This window comes from Macaca nemestrina, unplaced genomic scaffold (assembly GCF_043159975.1).
Source record: "Macaca nemestrina isolate mMacNem1 unplaced genomic scaffold, mMacNem.hap1 Scaffold_80, whole genome shotgun sequence".
Taxonomy (NCBI): domain Eukaryota; kingdom Metazoa; phylum Chordata; class Mammalia; order Primates; family Cercopithecidae; genus Macaca; species Macaca nemestrina.
Window position 1 is genome coordinate 79,991 of NW_027257871.1, and position 17,740 is coordinate 97,730.

Genomic DNA, 17,740 nt, shown 5'->3' on the forward strand with positions numbered 1-17,740 from the left:
TGGGGATCCACCGCCACTCCACGTTCCTGTAGGGAATCCACAGTTCTAAGTCTTTACGATATGGGTAAAATGAACCTGGAAGAGGTGTTATTTTTTCAGAAGTAAGTGCCATGCTATTTTTTCCTCATACTTCTCCGTGTTTAAGCAGCATTGAAAGATAAGGCACTAGTAGCATGTTGGTTTGGAAACAATCTTGTTGATTATTTTAAGTTGAATCTGATATTAAGGTTGTCTGGTAACAGAAGTTTTCCTTTAACAACATGGAACTCTGTTGAATCTGTTGCCCCATTGGCTGAAGCCAGTGCGGTGGCACCTGAAGAGTCCGCTTCCCCTTGGAGGAAGCCGCTGGATTGGCAAGAGGCACCGTCCTTGATTGAGGGAGTGAGGCGCCTTTGCAGGGACCCCACGCGGCACCTGCGGCTCTCTTCTGCCCCTGCAGCTCTCTCCTGCCCCCTGTTGGCTGGCCAAGCAGACTCGGGACAGTGTGCTCAGCGTGAATGTTCACGGGGTAGGCCGAGCCTTTTGTTCCAGAAACACTGACTTCAGAAACGGCCGGCAGTGTGTGTTGAGCATGGCAAGAAAGACTTACGTGTGTCTTAAACCTCTTGAACAAAGCAAGTTGATGTTTCAAATGTATCTCCAAGGCTAATGACTTTGCTATGGTCAATATTCAGGAGAAAATAGGGTTTGATGAAATAGACAGGAGTGGCAAGTGAGGTGCTTGTGCCCCGTATGACTAAGCGATGTCCTGGCCGTTCCACACCACGGCCTCTGAGCAGCCAGCGTGCAGATACTGGATCAATTTAGATGGGACTCCTGGAGCTGTCAGCCGCCCGGGAGAAGCACGAGGAGTTCTGTGTGCCCATGATCATGGTTCCCGCTACTGTGTCCAACAACGTGTCGGGTTTCCGTTTTCAGCATCGGGGCAGACACAGCCCTGAACACTATCACCGACGTAAGTCTGTGTGCGCCCCGCCAGGTGGCGCTGGCTGACTCTAACCTGTGGGCCCCCGCCCTTTTTATCTACCGAGCGCTAGAAACAGCCTTTTACAAATATCCTGAATGAGAGCTTCTCGTTATTTCGCCGCCCTCCCCCCCCGAAAAGTAGGATTTTAGACTCTGAACATTTTTGATCTCCCAAAAAGTTTTACGCCTCTTCTTCTGTGTGGCCACCGGCGGGGACGTAGCGTGGCCAAGACCCCGGGAGTGCCTGTGAGTACCTACAGCGCTGAGGAGGGCTGGGCTGCAGTCTCCTGTGATTGCACCAGCATTAAAATCTGCTTTTTAAAAATTATTATTAATGCTGAGCCTAAATTTTCTTTGAGCCTCCAATACCCATTATGATGAACCCCTGCCTTGATGCTGAGGGTAGAAATGGAACTGAATATTTTGTAATTGTAGTCATTGTCCTGAACGCACCATTGCATTTGTTTTCTCTTTGGTCTTGGCTGTTGACCTCATTTTCCCCTTTGTAAAGTGGGGATGTTAAATTACATCTAAGGCAATATCGGGGCTAATTTTTTTGCCAAAAGACAATAATAAAACATAGAAATATATTCTTCTGTTTTTTGTTTTGTTTTGCTTTGTTTTCTTTGTTTTACTTTTCTTTGTGAGACAAGGTCTTACTCTGTCACCCAGGCTTGAGTGCAGTGGTGTGATCTCGGCTCACTGCAGCCTCGACCTCCTGGGCTCAGGTGATCCTCCCACCTCAGCCTATCGAGTACCTGGGACCGCAGGCACGTGCCACCATTTCCGGCTACAAGAAATACACGCCTACCCCACGTTTGTGTGTCACACTTGGTGATTCACGTGGGAGTCTGAAGATCCATACCTAATGCAGGAAGTATTTCATTTTTTAAAAATTTGATGTCTAAAATTTTTCACTAATTCTCAAGTTTTAATTTTTCTTGTGCGACTTAGTTCTCATGAATATTTTTCAAAGTTTTCTATTTTGTTTTTGTTTTTTGTAAACCCTTGGCATGAAACTTATTTCTAGCGCTGGTAAATAAAAAAACAAGGTTTTAACATACAGCTCATATGGTAAGTAATGCTTAGCACTCGTTTCTTGCTTTTCTGAGCGTCTTAAACTTTCTTCACTTCCTTTGTGAAGGAAACCTGTCCAGGTTTTCCCGTGTTCACTGGCTTTGGGGGCAACGTTCACCTTATTTTTGGCAGTCACTAATCTCTGACCTAGATGTTGCTTCTGCTCTGCTCTGCTGGTGATGGGCGTCACGGCTTTGCTGCTGCAGGGCTGGCCCGGCTCTGGGCTTACCTTCGTGCTGGGAATGTGAACATGAGTGTGTTTCACAGAGAGGATTCCAGCATGGCTTTCACTGCTCTTTCACCTGCTTTAGCTGGATTTTTGGGTCTGTGAAAGTTGGGTGTGCAATGGGAGGGATTGAAGCTTCTTTTTTCCCTAATTGTTACCTAATTGGAACTTACCCAGAGGGAATGGGTGGAGAATTTGAGAGCAGTCACTGCAGTTAGATGAGCATCTGAAGATGTGGGACAAAGCTGGTGTTGATCACCCTGTGACTTTTTTATTTTCAAGTTTCCACACAAAGCATAGATCCTTGTGGTGTGTGATGTACACTTTCAGGCATGAAGAAAATCTCTCTTCAATTCCAGGGTCCTCCGCTATAAATAACCTTTTTTTTTTTTCAGATTGTAAATATGTAACAAACGTGTAGGGTCAAAATTCGAAAACCAAAAGACGTGAGCCAAACACCCCGCAAATGATCAGTTCCACCCGCTTTGACTTCCCTTGGAGGGACTGTGTGATTTATTATGCGATTGTTTTAAATTCAGTTTTTCATTCATTCCAGTTTCTCAAAGCTAGGTTAAACAATTTCATTTTCTTTTCTTTTTTTTTTCTTTTTCTTCTTTTTTTTTTTTTTGACAGGGCCTCTGTTTCCCGGGCTGGAGCGCAGTGGTGCAATCATGATTGACTGCAGCCTCGACCTCCCAGGCTTAGGCGATCCTCCCACCTCAGCTTCCTGAGTAGCTGGGACTACACGTGCTTGCCACCGTGCGTGGCTAATTTTTTGTATTTCTACAGAGACGAGGTCTCCCTGTGTTGCCCAGGCTGTTCTCAAACTTCTGGGCTCAAGCAGTCCCCCCCGTCTTGGCCTCTCAAAGCCACAGGGGTTATAGGGATGAGCCACCATACTGGGCCTTAAGTTAACGGATTACAATAGAGAAAGAACTGGAGTGTGTAGTTAGTTGAGCCTCCCGTTGGCCAGGCACAGCCATCTTGGTAAGTGTATGTGTGTGTCCTCATTGCCCTTCTGATCCCGAGCTCCGAGGAATGAGGCTGTCTTGGGAGTGCTGTGGTTCTAGCCTCGTGATGGGTGAGTGACGCCGGCTGATTGAGGTCACCCTGGCGAATGCTGCAGCTGCTCGGGAGCCGGGGCAGGGACGAGAAAGCCGCTGAGGATCCCTCTGTGGACCCCTGAAGGGAAGAGGGGTCGAGATGTGAACATGGCAGCTGTTTTCTCCAGAGCCCTGTTTACTGATGGCCAAACAGGGTGAATCCTGAGAAGGTTTGGATTTGGGTCTGAACTGGGCTCGCCTGGCTGTAGAACACAGGAGCTGGTGGCGAACTCAGGAAATGAGGGCGTGAGGCGACTTGACGTGGATGGCTCTGGGTCCCTCCAGCCACTGTCTTGAAGCCGTCGGAGCCTGAGGATGTGTGGGAGTGAGCGTCTCTTTCCTGTCTGGCCAACACCCTCTGTGACCCGTGACTCATGGCCCGGCCCTGGGCAGCATTTATGTTTGAGGTCTGCGGATGACTCCAGTTGTTCAGTAAATTTGGTGATTCTCATTGGGGTGATTGTGCCCCAGGGAATGTTTGCGCCATCCAGGGAGGTTTCTGGTTAGAACTGGGAGAAGGGATGCTCCCAGCACCTGGGACTGGGGACAAGGGATGCTGCGAAAAGTCCCTCCAAGCACAAGGCGGGCTTCATAGCAGGAGTCTGGCTCAGGACGTGGCCATGTTGTGGTTCAGAAGCCCTGGGCGGATCTGATGTGGTGAAGTCGTCATCGTCACTCGTGATTTCCTTCTTGCCAGCATTGATGCTTAGCTGACGCCACAGCCCCTCAGAATCTATGTGGCGCTGGTGAGTGGGTCTTTCTGGCAAAACAGAATGAAAGAAATACCTCAGAGCAGGTGTTACACATTCTCAGGATATGGCTGCAGGGAGTTTCGGTTGGACTCCTTTCACTCCTTAGTGCTGGCTGGTGCATTACTCTGTCCTGTAAGCTTGATCAGGTCACATCAGAAACAGTAGGTGCGTGCCACGCTGCTGTCAGGTTTCGCGAAGGTGGCGGTGACTACAGCCTTGTGAGTAATTCCTTGTCATAGTGGCCCCACTAAGGACCCAGGGGCCCGGCTGTGTTTGGTCTTGAGAGCTTTATGCTTTTCTGGGCAGGGTCTCTCCCCATCTTGAAGTCTTCCCTCCCCTTTTTTGGAGACTGAAGGAAGGAAAAGAGGAGCGACAGGGAAGAGGGGAGAGAGGATTTGCAGCAATGTGGCCATTCCCACAGATTTCAAGGCGGAGTTAAGGAGCCGAGACACCCCCACCTGCCCTCTTGTGTGCCTAAGGACCCTCCTGGCCCCAGGTCACCCACACCCTCTGGCTTCCAGCGAGAGCTTCTTGGAGAAGCAGCCAGCTCCCCGCGGCCAGTCTTGGTTAGTCCTGGGCTAGAGTATTCCACAGTAAAGGAGTGACATCACCTGTCTGAAGAGCATAAGGAGCCCCCCACGTGGTGGTGCTGACAGGGCCACATCCTGGGCACCAGGCCAGCCAATATCCCCAGATGAGTGTTTCTGGCTTGGAAGCAGGCTGGCATTTGGATTGAAGTCCTGCAAAAACTGCCATGGCCAGAGCCTGCAAGGCAGAGCCTGTACAGAGCAGCCCAAGAGCTGGGCATGTGCTGGGTCTGGGTGGACGTGGAGTACATGCCACGGGGCACGGGGGCCCCTGCTCACAGCTCACCTCGTGGTCACCCAGCACTGACCCACCCATCTTACCCTGCTACCCACCATGCTGTGAACTCACCTGCCACGGATCTGCACCCACTGTCCGAAGCCCTCGGCCCACACGGGCTCCTGGCCTTGGGATGCTTTGGGTTGCACCAGGGCTGCAGAGCCTGGCTCGCTCACTGTCCAACTCTCCTGGGGAGATGTGGGCCCCGCCTTGCATCCCAACAGTAGCATTTCTGCAGCAGATGTGGGGATATTCACAGTAAGAGGGACACGTCCAAGTCCATAAATAGTTGATTTTGCCACCAAGTGGATGACAAAAACACCTTGCTGTGTGGGGCCGCTTGGAGCTGGGAACAGTGGGTGTGTGGACCTGTCCTGCTGTTACCTTGGTTAACACCCTGAGGTGGAGCCTGAAAAAGCCCGGTGCACACGGGCTCAAGAACCGCTCCCCTTTCTGACACCAGAGCCCATTTCCCAGTGGAACCTCAGAGCAGCAACTCAGGTTCTTGCTCGCCTGTGTGGCTTTGCGTGTGACTTCCCGCCGGAGAGCAGAGATGTGGCGTGGGGCTGAGTGTGGCCCACCGGTAATCCAGCTGCCCGCCTCCTTCCCTGCCTGCGCGTGGAGGCTGCCTCTGCACGATGAAGGCGGTCACTTAGTGTGGTCCTTACAGCTGTGTGCCCCATCCCACTGATCGTGGCCTGCCTACAGAAAGCTACAGGACTGGCTTTGCCTTCAAACATCCTGACCGCCCTGGCCTCCCTTACCCACGATGAGATGCCGAGAGCTGAGCTGTCCCGCTCGTGACTAACTTGCCGCTGCCTGCAAGCTGCTCTGCTGCCGGCCTCACACCCACCCTGCTGTGCTGCCTGCAGGCCTCCCCTTTCATGAGGACCTGGGCTGTGCCCAGGCAGTCCCCTGTGTTGCTAAGGCCTGTCCTGCTCCCACATGGCCTCCAGAGCTCCCCTTGGTCCCCTGACCCACATGAACCGGCTTCCCCTGATGACTCAGGTCCCTGCTGTCCCTTCCTGGACCTCAGTGGAGGCCCTGGGGCTGGCAGGTGAGCACCCAGCACCCCCGCTAACTGCTTGGCCCTGCTGCTTCAGGCTTACAAGAGCACGTGCGACATGGCTGAGGCGCGAGGCCACCACCGGGAGCTTTGCATCCCCCTGTGTGTGGTGCCGGCCACGATTAACAACAATGTCCCAGGCACAGAAATAAGCCTGGACACCGACACTGGCTTGACTGCTGTTGTCCAGGTAAGAGAACCCCGTTTCCTCCCATTGCTTTCTTTATTTTATTTTAGCAATTTGTTTCTTCTGTGCTAAGAATGAGCCAGATTTATTATTACTCTTCCCCCCTCCCCCACCCTTTGTTAGCTTGGCTTTATGTCGGTCACACTGGCCAGAACAGGGTAAATTTTTTAGCTTCTCTGCCTTAGGGAGAACCTGTCTGTATTGATTAAAAGTGAGATGATATATCCAGTCCTTGGGGTCGTGTTTCTATCCCACCTAGACTAGGGGAGTTTTGAGCACCATTTCTCTGGAGCCGGCCTCTCCTGCCTGCGTTGAGTAGCGAGGCTGCAGGGCCAGCTGTGGGAGCCTGCAGGAAGGGGTTTGAGTGCCTGGTACGTACGAGCTCTGGGACAGAGGCGTGCCCACTGGGGGCCGCTGCCTGGAACCACAGCCTTCCTGGTGAGACGAGAGGTTCTTTAGAGAGCCGAGATCATGCCCTCCTGGGCAGGCAGTTTCACCAACATGTGCTTTGGGAGGAGGGGATTCTGCCGGTCATGGGCGTGGTGCTGACACCCGCATGGTGGCCCCTCCCGTCCCTGATAAGCTGACCCACCTCTATGGTCATGAGCTGGACATGAGGACCTGTGGGAGTTCCACAGGCCTTTGCTGCAGAGAGGGTCCTCACTCGGCTGCAGACAGGACAGTGGCCACCTTGGCATGTGGGGTCATGTCAGTGGATTGGCCGCCGGGTGTCTCCTGGAGAGCAGCCGCTGGCCTTTAGCTTAGATGTTCATGTGAAAACCAGCTCCGGAGTTTGCGGTGAAAACTCCCAGCCCTGTTGGAGACTCCTTAGTTCAGCTTGGCACAGAACCTCGGAAAACAGCAGTTCTGTTCCGGGTTCTTCCTTCAGAACTGAGTTCCAGTGCAGGGAAGGGAGCGGGAGGGGTCGTGAGGTCGGCTGCAGCCTCCTGTGCCTCCCACTCGAGTTGAGGGCCAGCTCTCTCCTGGGCTTCTCCCTGTCGCCTTCCCTGGTGCTGTGCTGGCCTGGCAGAGGCTGGCCCTGGCTCGTTCCCTGGACTTTCTTGGGCCCCCGCGCTTGACCCCTGTTCACTGAATGCCATTAGGGTCCAGCCATCGCTGGCTTCGCTCTCCTTTAGCACCTTGTAGATGTCCACGCATGCTTCCACCCTCGCACCCGGCACGCAGCGCAGCACTACCCCGGCCAGCGGCTGTGCTTTGCTGTAGGTCCCTTGCTGTAGCAGGGATGGGAGCCCCAACCCCTGCCCCGTCTGGCCACCGACTTCAGCAGAGGCTCGGCTGCCGTGAAGGATACCAGTCATGGGAAAACTGGCCTCCCTGCAGATTCACGGAGCAAGGTGGTTCTCACAGAGAAGTCAGTGGCTTTTTTCTACCTTAACACTGTAGCAAACGCCACCTTATCTTTCACCACCAATTGATATTTCTTAACACCCATGGAGCAAAGTGCTGGTGATGTTTGAACTGTAGTCTGGGGCTCTCGCTCCCATGGGACTCCTTGGGGAATTTCCTAGCAGGATCGTGTGTGCGCCCTTGCAGGGGGTTGTGTCTGCTGGGCACATCCCATTGTGTGGCAAGAATGGCTGAGGTCACAGGCTCTGCCTGACGAGTGCCACTCACAACTGCTGTCCACGCAGGGCCACGCTTGGGATTGGCCGCCTTCTTGTCAGTGCTACTTTGACTAATTGCCTGAGGCACGGCCGGAGTGACTTGCTATTTTTAGAAGCTAATTCAGGCTTCAGATGCCATCTAGGTAATGAGGAGAGAGTTCAGGAAAGCTGTATCTAAGCTCCAGCAAAGGCAGACTCTTCCGTCCCAGCTGTCACTGCATTTACACTCAGAGGAGCACACGGTTGGGGGCATGGCTCAGCTGTCAGGGCTCCACTGTTCCACACACCCACAGCTGCAGCCTGGCGGGACCAGAACTCAGACACGTTTGGGCACAAATCAGCCTCTTGGGAGAGCTGCTTTGCCTGCAGAATTCTTTTGCCATTAAGCAGCTGTCATTCTTTGAATGAGTGACAGTAATTCCCCACCTCAGGGTGGGCTGTGGGGGAGATTCAGTTGGAAAAGTAACCCATGAGGCTTTGTGCCTCTGGGGGTCCTGATGCCCCACCCACATTTTCCTTCCCATGCCCGGGATACTCTAAGACAAAGGGCAAATCTGAAAGCCTTACTGCATCTTAAGTCTTAGATCACAATGAGAGAGAGACCCAGTACAGGTGGAAGAGTGAAACCCTCAGAATTCTGCACTGGCCCTTCAAGAAGGCAGTTACAGGTTCTTTGGACCCTTGACGGGTTTCTGTCCTCTGTCCTTCCTAAGCACAAAGACGGGAATTCTTCCCATTGCCTGTTTCTCTCCCCATCTCGGCTTCTACACAATGCAAAGTGGCCCTCTAACTAGAGCCCGTGTTCAGTTTTGAATACATCAACCAATTATTTTGGGAGGAAAAGAATCTTCCAGAGAAACGAAGTATAGGTTGGAATGGTTTAATCAAGCCTGTGTTTATTCAACAAAGTGTGCTTTGAAATTTCATTCGAAGTACTCAAGTGAAAATTTCCCGTGGGTGTTAAACTTTAGTGAACAGACTCTCGTGTGGCTCCTAGTCTCAAGCCCACACCCCCACTTCATCCTTTGACTCTTGGCTGAGTCCCACGGAGGCCGGTTAGGGAATCCTGCAGGATCAGCCCTTGACCCAGATGGACGGACGGACGGACGGCTGGATAGACGGACAGATGGCTGGCTGGCTGGGGAATACTGTGCTTGTGTCATTCAGAGACAAGCATTCCTTGAGCGCCTTCTGTGGGGGGCTCGGCCGGGTCCTGCTGATGGTGCAGTGGTGTAAGCCCAGCCCACAGTTCCTGCCCTCATGGAATGTGCAGCCTAGTGAGGACTGCAAGTCACATAACCACGAGGTAACTGCAGGGAGAGACACCGGGGTGATTTCTATGAAGAGAGGACATGGGGTGCCCCGAGAGCCCCTGACAGAGGGAACTTTGTGGTCCTAGAAACCAGGTGACGTTTTCCTAAGGAAATGGCATTTCCCTCTGGGTCAGAGCTGAGGAAGGTGCCTGTGTGTGTCCCGTGGCCACTGTGACCCTGACCACACACCTGGGGCTGGAAAATAATCGTCACTCTCCCACAGCTCTGGAGGGCGGGAGCCATGGGCTGAGGCCAGAGTGTGTGCTCCAGGAGAGTCCCTCGTGGCCCATTCAGGTGCCCAGAGCCCCGGGCCTTGCACGCCTTGTTCCCTGGCACCGCCTCCTCCCATGTGGGTGCGCAGCATCCTACTCCAGGGCCTCTGCACCCCTCATCTGCCGATGCAGGTGGTGGCACTTAGGGCCCACCTGGGTAGTCCTCAGGATTCACCTTTATCACCGCATGAGGGAACATTCCCAGGTTCCAGGCATTAGGATCGGGATTCCTTTGGGGGCTGCTCTCCCGCCCACCACTGTTCCTGAATATGATGCACATAGCGGCCAGCATATGCAGAGGCCCCAGGAGGACCTGGGGTGGCTGGAGCTAGAGCCGGACCTGGTGTCAGAAGTGGGCGGGGCCAGGGATTCCAGAGAAAGGCTTAACGTGTACTTGAAGTGAGCAAAGGGTTTTGAATGAACCAAGAACTGGATCAGATTTATGCTTTTTATATAGATGGGTCTCCAGTCTGTGTGAACAGATTGGAGGGGGCCAGGGTGGGAGCTGAGGCCCAGGCAGAGGCTTTGCAGAGTGCCAGGAGAGGGCGCTGTAGCCCGGACTGAAGTGTGGGTGGGAAGGCGGAAGATGCATTTCTCTGCTGTTTTTCTCCCTGCTGAGCTTGGGTCCTCGTGGAGGGCGGATGGCAGACATTTCACTCTGGGACCTCATGCCTATGCATCCGAAAGACCCCCAGGCGCCTGGGTGTAAGAACCATCATCTGCCTTGGAGTAGAGTTTCTATAAATGTAACATTCACCGATGGATGGAAGACGGCCACAACTCTAAAATCACAGGGAGCTTTTCAGAAGAAAATAGAATAGCACAGCTGTTCCCATGGACAAAGCTGGCAGGTGACAGCCCCCTAACTTCTCAGCTCACACCTAACGGTGTCCGTGTCTGGTGAAAGCTGCTTCAGCAGGGACAGTCGAAGAGCAGCATGGAGTGAGTTGGCTTGTGGGGTCGTCTTTTCAGTCTCCTCCTATGGGGCCTGGGAGAAGGGAGCGGCAGATGGCCAGGTCCCCACCACAGGTCATCGAGGTCACCTCCAGGTGGCTGGCGGGGGGGGTGGGGGGCATGTTCACATCCACTCCGAGGCACATCCCGGCTGCTGCACATCCTTCACCCCTGTGCGATGCTGGGACCGCATGCTCAGGCGCGGTGTGGGGCCTTGCTGCACTCACTGGTAGGGGAGCTCTGGGATGGTGGGTGCACCCTGGCCCTGGGCTGGAGTGACTGATCTCTTCTCTGACCAGACCTGCGACCGCATCAAGCAGTCCGCCAGCGGAACCAAGCGGCGCGTGTTCATCAAGACCATGGGCGGCTACTGTGGCTACCTCGGCAACATGGGGGGGATCGCGGCCGGAGCCGATGCCGCATACATTTTCGAAGAGCCCTTCGACATTGAGGATCTGCAGGTATGTGACGGGGCTGGCCTCAGGGGACTGTCCCCTTGGGATCCTCTCGGTGCTGCGGAGCAAATCATCGTGTCTAGGGTGGTTTGCTTTTCGAGGGGGCATGCAGACGGAGGTGCTACCGAACACGCCACGCTTGATGCCCTTTGCATCGACCAGGTGCCTCTCCCGAGTGTCAGGTGATGGCGGACGTGCCTGGTTGAGGACACCTAGTCTCTTGTGTGAAACACAAGCTTGTTTTTTTGATGTAGTCTGTTGTGTAATGTTTTCTCCCTTCTGTCACAAACGATTTGAGTGCCTCCACTGACAGTCACCACCCACGTCTGCGACTGGCTCTGGAGCTGGCTGCAGCTTCTTTTAAGTCTTGAGGCCTCTGATGCTGCATCTGCCTCTAAACTGACACAGACACGGCCGTGGTTTCTTGGCATCTGTGGCTCTTTTAGGGAAGGGTGTCGCCGACCCCGGGGTCTGCCCCTGCTTCGACGGCACAGCAGAATCCAGGCCTGGACCCTGCAGTGTTCAAAGTTGCTAAACTCCATGCAGGAGGACAGGCCTTGGCAGATAAAATGCAACTGAACAATTGTCTTTAGTTAGTTATATAAATAAATATATGTTATATATTGCTCTGTCACCCAGGCTGGAGTGCAGTGGCGCGATCTTGGCTCACTGCAACCTCCGACTCCCAGGTTCAAGCCATTCTCCTGCCTCAGCCTCCCGAGTAGTTGGGATTACAGGCGCATGCCACCATGCCCACCTAATTTTTGTATTTTTAATAGAGATGGGGTTTCACCATGTTGGTCAGGCTGGTCTTGAACTCCTGACCTCGTGATCTGCCCACCTTGGCCTTCCAAAGTGCTGGGATTATAGGCGTGAGCCATCGTGCCCGGCACCGTTGTCTTTTAAAAAGTTAGGATGTTACTTGTTTCTGAGCCAAATAGATCAAGTAAAAAGGGCCTTGGTGTTGTCACTAATTATGTGACATGTGAATCATGAATTTCTTCACTGTGTCAAAGTGACTACTTGTGGAGTCGTTCACTGCATTGTGATGTTTCTGTCAGCAGTGGGTCCCATAAGATGATAATGGAGCTGCCCCAAACAGGTGTACTGTTTTTTTAATCTTTTATAAAATTTATATATATATATATATTTTTTTTTTTTTTGAGACGAAGTCTTGCTCTGTCGCCCAGGCTGGAGTGCAGTGGCCGGATCTCAGCTCGCTGCAAGCTCTGCCTCCCGGGTTCACGCCATTCTTCTGCCTCAGCCTCCCGAGTAGCTGGGACTATAGGCGCCCGCCATCTCGCCTGGCTAGTTTTTTGTATTTTTTAGTAGAGATGGGGTTTTGCTCTTTTCCGCTGAGAGCGCCGAGTAGAACATTGTCATGAAAATAAATAAGGGGCAATAGAGCCGTGAAGGAGCGCTAGGCCAATCACGGAATTATCGTCTTCAGAGGGACCCTGTTGATTCTGGAAGGCGTTTCTAGTGGCCGCCATGAGGGCTGCTCACCGTGCCCTGCGCTCAGCATTCATCGCTGCAGACGTGCTCTCCCCGCCTGGGGGAGGCTCCCCGAGACCTGAGCCGTGAGAGCTTGCAACCTCCTTGGCCACACTCACCGCCACACTTGGTTGGCACTTCCCGCCCTGTAGGGCCTGGCACACAGTGGGTGCTTAGCATAAGTTTATTGTCTGATTAACAAAATACTCTTTTCCAGTCCAATGTGGAGCACCTGACGGAGAAAATAAAGACCACCATCCATAGGGGCCTTGTGCTCAGGTGAGTGAGAGACCAGGGCTGATCTTACAGTCACTGTCACACTGTGGTTCTTAGGTTCTGGTGACTTTGGGCTGGATGAGTGGTCATTTCTTTGCCGCTGGAGTGCACTACACACTGGGCATATGCAGAAGAGAGTTGTGGTGCGTTGCTCTAAAGACTTTCTTGCATTTAGACAACTAAAACTTTTGCTTTATAGTCTTACTCTATTAGATATCTCGCAATCATTTCTCTAACACCTGATGTTTATGAAGGAAGAAGGAAATACAGTCATCCCTCTTAGCCTCAGGGAATGTGTCCCAAGACTCCAGTGGGTACCTGGACCTGGGGATAGTACCCGCCCCCTGTATACATGAGGGGGTGGGTGCTGATAACCATCTGATAACCAAGGCGGCTACTGAGTGACTCAGGGGCAGGAGGCACAGACAGCATGGAGACTTTAGGGCACAGGGATGATTCACGTTCTGGGTGGGACAGCAAGGCAGCACAAGATTTCATGACTCCCTGTTAGCCGGGCTTAGGTGAAATCGACATCCTGGGTCGGTTTGTTGTGTCGCATATGTTGTCACTATACAACAAAATAATCTGGAGTATACGCATACTCCCAGTTAGCTGGGAGACTTTTTTTTTTTGAGACAGTCTTGCTCTGTTGCCCAGGCTGGAGTGCAGTGGTGCAATCCTGGCTCACTGCAACCTCCACCTTCCAGGTTCAAGAGATTCTCCTGCCTCAGCCTTCCGAGTAGATGGGTGTACAGGCGCCCACTACAACGCCCAACCAATTTTTGTATGTTCAGTAGAGATGGAGTTTCACCACGTTGGCCAGGCTGGTCTCAAACTCCTGACCTCAGGTGATTCGCCCACCTTAGCCTCCCAGCATGCCAGGATTACAGGCGTGATCCCCACCGTGCCCAGCCAAAACATCTAAACTTTTAAGTCATGCCAAACAGCAGCAGCTTTAGGCTTCTTTTGTTGGTGAGGTTTGAGTAATGGGGATTTTAAGGGAACTGTCAGCTTTCATGAAAACAGTGACACCCCCATCACTTGGAAATGCTTATTCAAACTAAACACGGCATCAGGTTAAAAACTGGAGCGTCCTAAGATTTAAAATGGATTATCAGACATGTAAGATACTTGACACTCACCCTCAAATCAGAATGACCTGGAATAAGCTGCATGCGGGCACACGCATGTTATGAGTTGAGCCTGGGACACAGCGGTCCAGGATTCCTAACTCCCACACACTCCTCCTTCACCACCTCCTATTCTTTATACTTTTAAACCAGAGCCCGTGAACTTATTTCAGAGAGCTCATGAATCCCCTGAAATGATGAAATAGTAGGCGTCTGTGTGACTTTGTCAAAGAATCCACAACGGTTATCAGATTCTTAAAGCTGTGACCCCATCCTCACCCCAGATGAGTTTACGAAATCTTGATTTAAGATTTTAAAATATTGGAGATGGTTAGTTGACTCGTTCCATTTATTAAAACCCTTCTCTTACTGGGCAGGGGGGAACACTTGATACTTTTGCTTAACAGGCTGAGTTCAGGCTACAGGAATCACAGATTTTGTTTTGTTCTCTTTCAGCTATCCCTAAAGACTTAGAAACAAAAACATGAATTCTGTGAAATAGAAATCATCATTTCTATTTCACAGCAAAGTGTTACTGTATAACTGATATTTCATATGACTCTAACCACCAACAGGGTAGGGCACCTTCTCCATTTGATAGAAACTTGGGAACCAAAATCTCTGCCAGAGCTATGGAGTGGATCACTGCAAAACTCAAGGAGGCCCAGGGCAGAGGTAAGGGGTCCGGGGAGGGAGGCCATCTGCCTTGGTGAAAATGCTGTCCTATTGGGGAGAAGTAGGCTGCTGGTTCCTTCTTCAGTTCAGTACCGAGCTGCGTGTGATGTTCTAACTCCTGCTGGTCTCTGAGCATTGCTATTTAACCAATCTTGGATTCCTGGGTGTGCATGACATGTTCTCTCTTATCACTGCTAGATTCAACGTGAAGTTCTTTTGTGCAGGCTTTTTGCTCTGGAAATCCTGAGCATCAGCCCACAGTTTCCCTCACAGTTGAAGTGGGGCCTTCTATTTTTTGGATGTTTGGTAGGACAACCTCCTTGTGACTCCATCCATCAGAACTTCCAGTTTTGAGGAAGATTTGGCTGCTGAATGAATTGTTCGTGTTTGTAGAACTATGCATGTTTTTCCTTAAATCAGTTTTGTAACTTACATATTCTAACAATCTTTAGATAAGCTGAAAAGTTTTAGAAAACATGACACATTACTCTTGTTAATGGTTCCAACATGGCTGGTCCCTACTCATTCCTGAGTGGTTATTTGTGCCAGCATCTTTCTCACCCCCACTCCCCTCAGCTTTCTTCAGTCATACCAGACGTGTGCTTTTATTAGGGCAAACCATTATCACTGCCAATGTCCGAGTTAGAAGAATGACAGTCTACAAAAAACAGTCATGTGAATAGTTTCAATCGGTTTGTCTTTTTGAAGAACTGACTGATTCTTTCTACATCCATTTTCTCTTGCTAATTTAGCTACGGATGCTTCTCGTGCCTCAGTGTGTGTATATGTGAGCATCAATTTCTTATTAGTGTTTTGCCATAATTTAAGGTAATTTCCTTATTCCACTATTTAGTGAAAAATTCTCTCCACTGAGAGAAAAAACAAAAGCTGCTTTCCAGGAAGCCATCAGGGTGATCCCACAAGAGCAGAGCTGTGCAAGCCCAGGCCGGGCGCTGGCCACACTGCACAGCTGTTCTCAGCCTCCCCCAGGCTTCCAGGCCAGGTTCAGCACAGTGCCCAGGAATCTCTCCCCGTGATTCTGCTCCCCCAGCTGCCCATGGGACAGGGCAGTGTTAATCTGTTTTTAAACCTTTTATAGGAAAAACATTGACCACCGATGATCCCGTTTGTGTGCTGGGAATCAGCAAAAGAAATGTTATTTTTCAACCTGTGGCAGAGCTGAAGAACCAAATGGATTTTGAGTAAGTCGGGGTCTTATTGCCTTAGCAAACCCAGCCAATGTGAGTACAGGACAGGGGAATGGCCATTGCTGTTGCGTTCGGCAACTCATTCAGGGGTTTGAGGAACTAGCTTTTCTGAAGCTCAGTTAAAAAATACTAGGTCTTGGCCAGGCACGGTGGCTCATGCCTAAGATCCCAGCACTTTGGGAGGCCTAGGTGGGTGGATCACTAGGTCAAGAGATTGAGACCAGCCTGGCCCACATGGTGAAACCCCGTCTCTACTAAAAATACAAAAAGTAGCCGGGCGTGGTGGCGCACACCTGGAGTCCCAGCTACTCAGGAAGCTGAGGCAGGAGAAACCGCTTGAACCTGGGAGGCAGAGGTTGCAGTGAGCTGAGATTGCACCACTGCTCTACAGCCTGGTGACAGAGCAACAAACTACCACTAGGTCTTTGGGAAGAATTTTTAGAAATATAAAAACAATGGTTTTGTTTGATCTTGAAATTGGCTTTATCATCTAGTTGATTCAGCCGACCCTACAACCCCCGTGTTTCTGGCAAGACCACTCGCTGTGCTGGCCGTGGCATCTCCCAGCCTCACTGCTGTCCCCCCTTCCCTCCACAGGCACAGGATTCCCAAAGAACGGTGGTGGCTCAAGCTGCGGCCCCTCATGAAGATCCTGGCCAAGTACAAGGCCAGCTACAACGTGTGAGACTCAGGCCGGCTAGAGCACGTGCAGCCCTGGAGCCTCTGATCCAGTCCCACCTGCACGTGCCTGCAACCTGGACTCACCGTGGACCATCTGTTTTTGTAATACTTAAGTTATTGATCAGCACTTTAGGTTTTAATGTCAATACCTGCATAATCAGTGAGCACCTGTCACCGCCCGTGTGCCCCACCAGCTCCAGTGTGTGCTGTCTGTGGACTGTCTCATGCTTTCAGATGTGCGTATTAAACATTTGCCTACAACTCCAAGTAGGGTGGCTACTAAGGGTTTTCTCAGCAGTTTTGTGGGCAAAGATTATCAAAATATTTTTATAGGGATCACTGAACTATGCGCAAGTCATAAAAGGAGAACAAAGCTAGTAGTTTACACAGGCCAAGGGGAATGCCATGTTTACTTACTGTTACATATTTGTCACGTGTCAGTTTCCATCCACAGCAGCAGGCCAGGACCCTGGGCCTGGACCCCAGGCTCCTGCTCTCCTTAGAAAGTAAAAGAGAACACATGAATCTTATCTACTCGGCCTCTTGATTGCAATCCTAGCTGCATGTTAAAACCACCACGGTGGGGGTTTGAAAAATCTGATAGCCAGCTTCTCGTCCAGTCCAAGCCACGGTCCTCACTGGGCCCTAATTTGGAACTCTCCAATGACTCTTGCCAGAGTAGACATGGGTGCTGGGGTGACAGCCCTGCCACCCTCGTGGGCCCCCCTCCTGTGGGGACAGTGTTTCTGCCTCAGTTCTAGACTGCAAGAGACCACAGCTGTACCTCAGAAACGTGGGCGGAGAGCTGTATGGAGGGAGAGGAGACACCAAAAACCAGCTGTTTGGGAAATCGGAGTCCAACGGCCAAGAGCTGGCGTGGAGGCTTTCCTTTCTGGCTCTGTAAAGACGAAGCGAGCACTTACTCACCCCAGCCCATCCCATCTGCTTCTCAGGGACTGCTTCCATTCGGCCGCCCTGTTGAACTTCCGTCTGTTAGGAGGATGCTCCCACAGGGCCTCGGTGTGATCAGTTTCATGAATCAGCACAGGCGGAGGTGGGACACCTTTGTGTGCCTTTTCATTCTACTTCTGCTTTTTAATAAAGGCCCTAAATGCTACTTAAAATAATGACTCAAGCAGAGGTTAAGTCAGAGTTGCCCTTTTAGATTCTTAAATATTCTAGAACTAATGAGGTAAAACTAGCCTGTGTCAGTAGAAAGTAAATTCTATGTGGTGCATCTTTGGCACTTTGTGCATAACTCTTTCAATGAATGTCCTCCTGGTTGCTCTTAAGACTGACTTGCCAGTCAGTGGCAAAACCTTAAGAATGACATAATGTTCTTGGAAAAAGCAGTAGCATTTCTGACTTTTCATATTCAGCTCTAGAGGCCGATTTTCTCAGGGGCTCCTGCACAGT

General features: G+C 51.4%; 1 pseudogene; it reads left to right on the forward strand.

Moving 5' to 3' along the window:
• The first annotated feature begins 559 nt into the window (after window positions 1-559).
• LOC139361642 (ATP-dependent 6-phosphofructokinase, platelet type-like) lies at window positions 560-16,747 on the forward strand (annotated as a pseudogene).
• The last annotated feature ends 993 nt before the right edge of the window (window positions 16,748-17,740 follow it).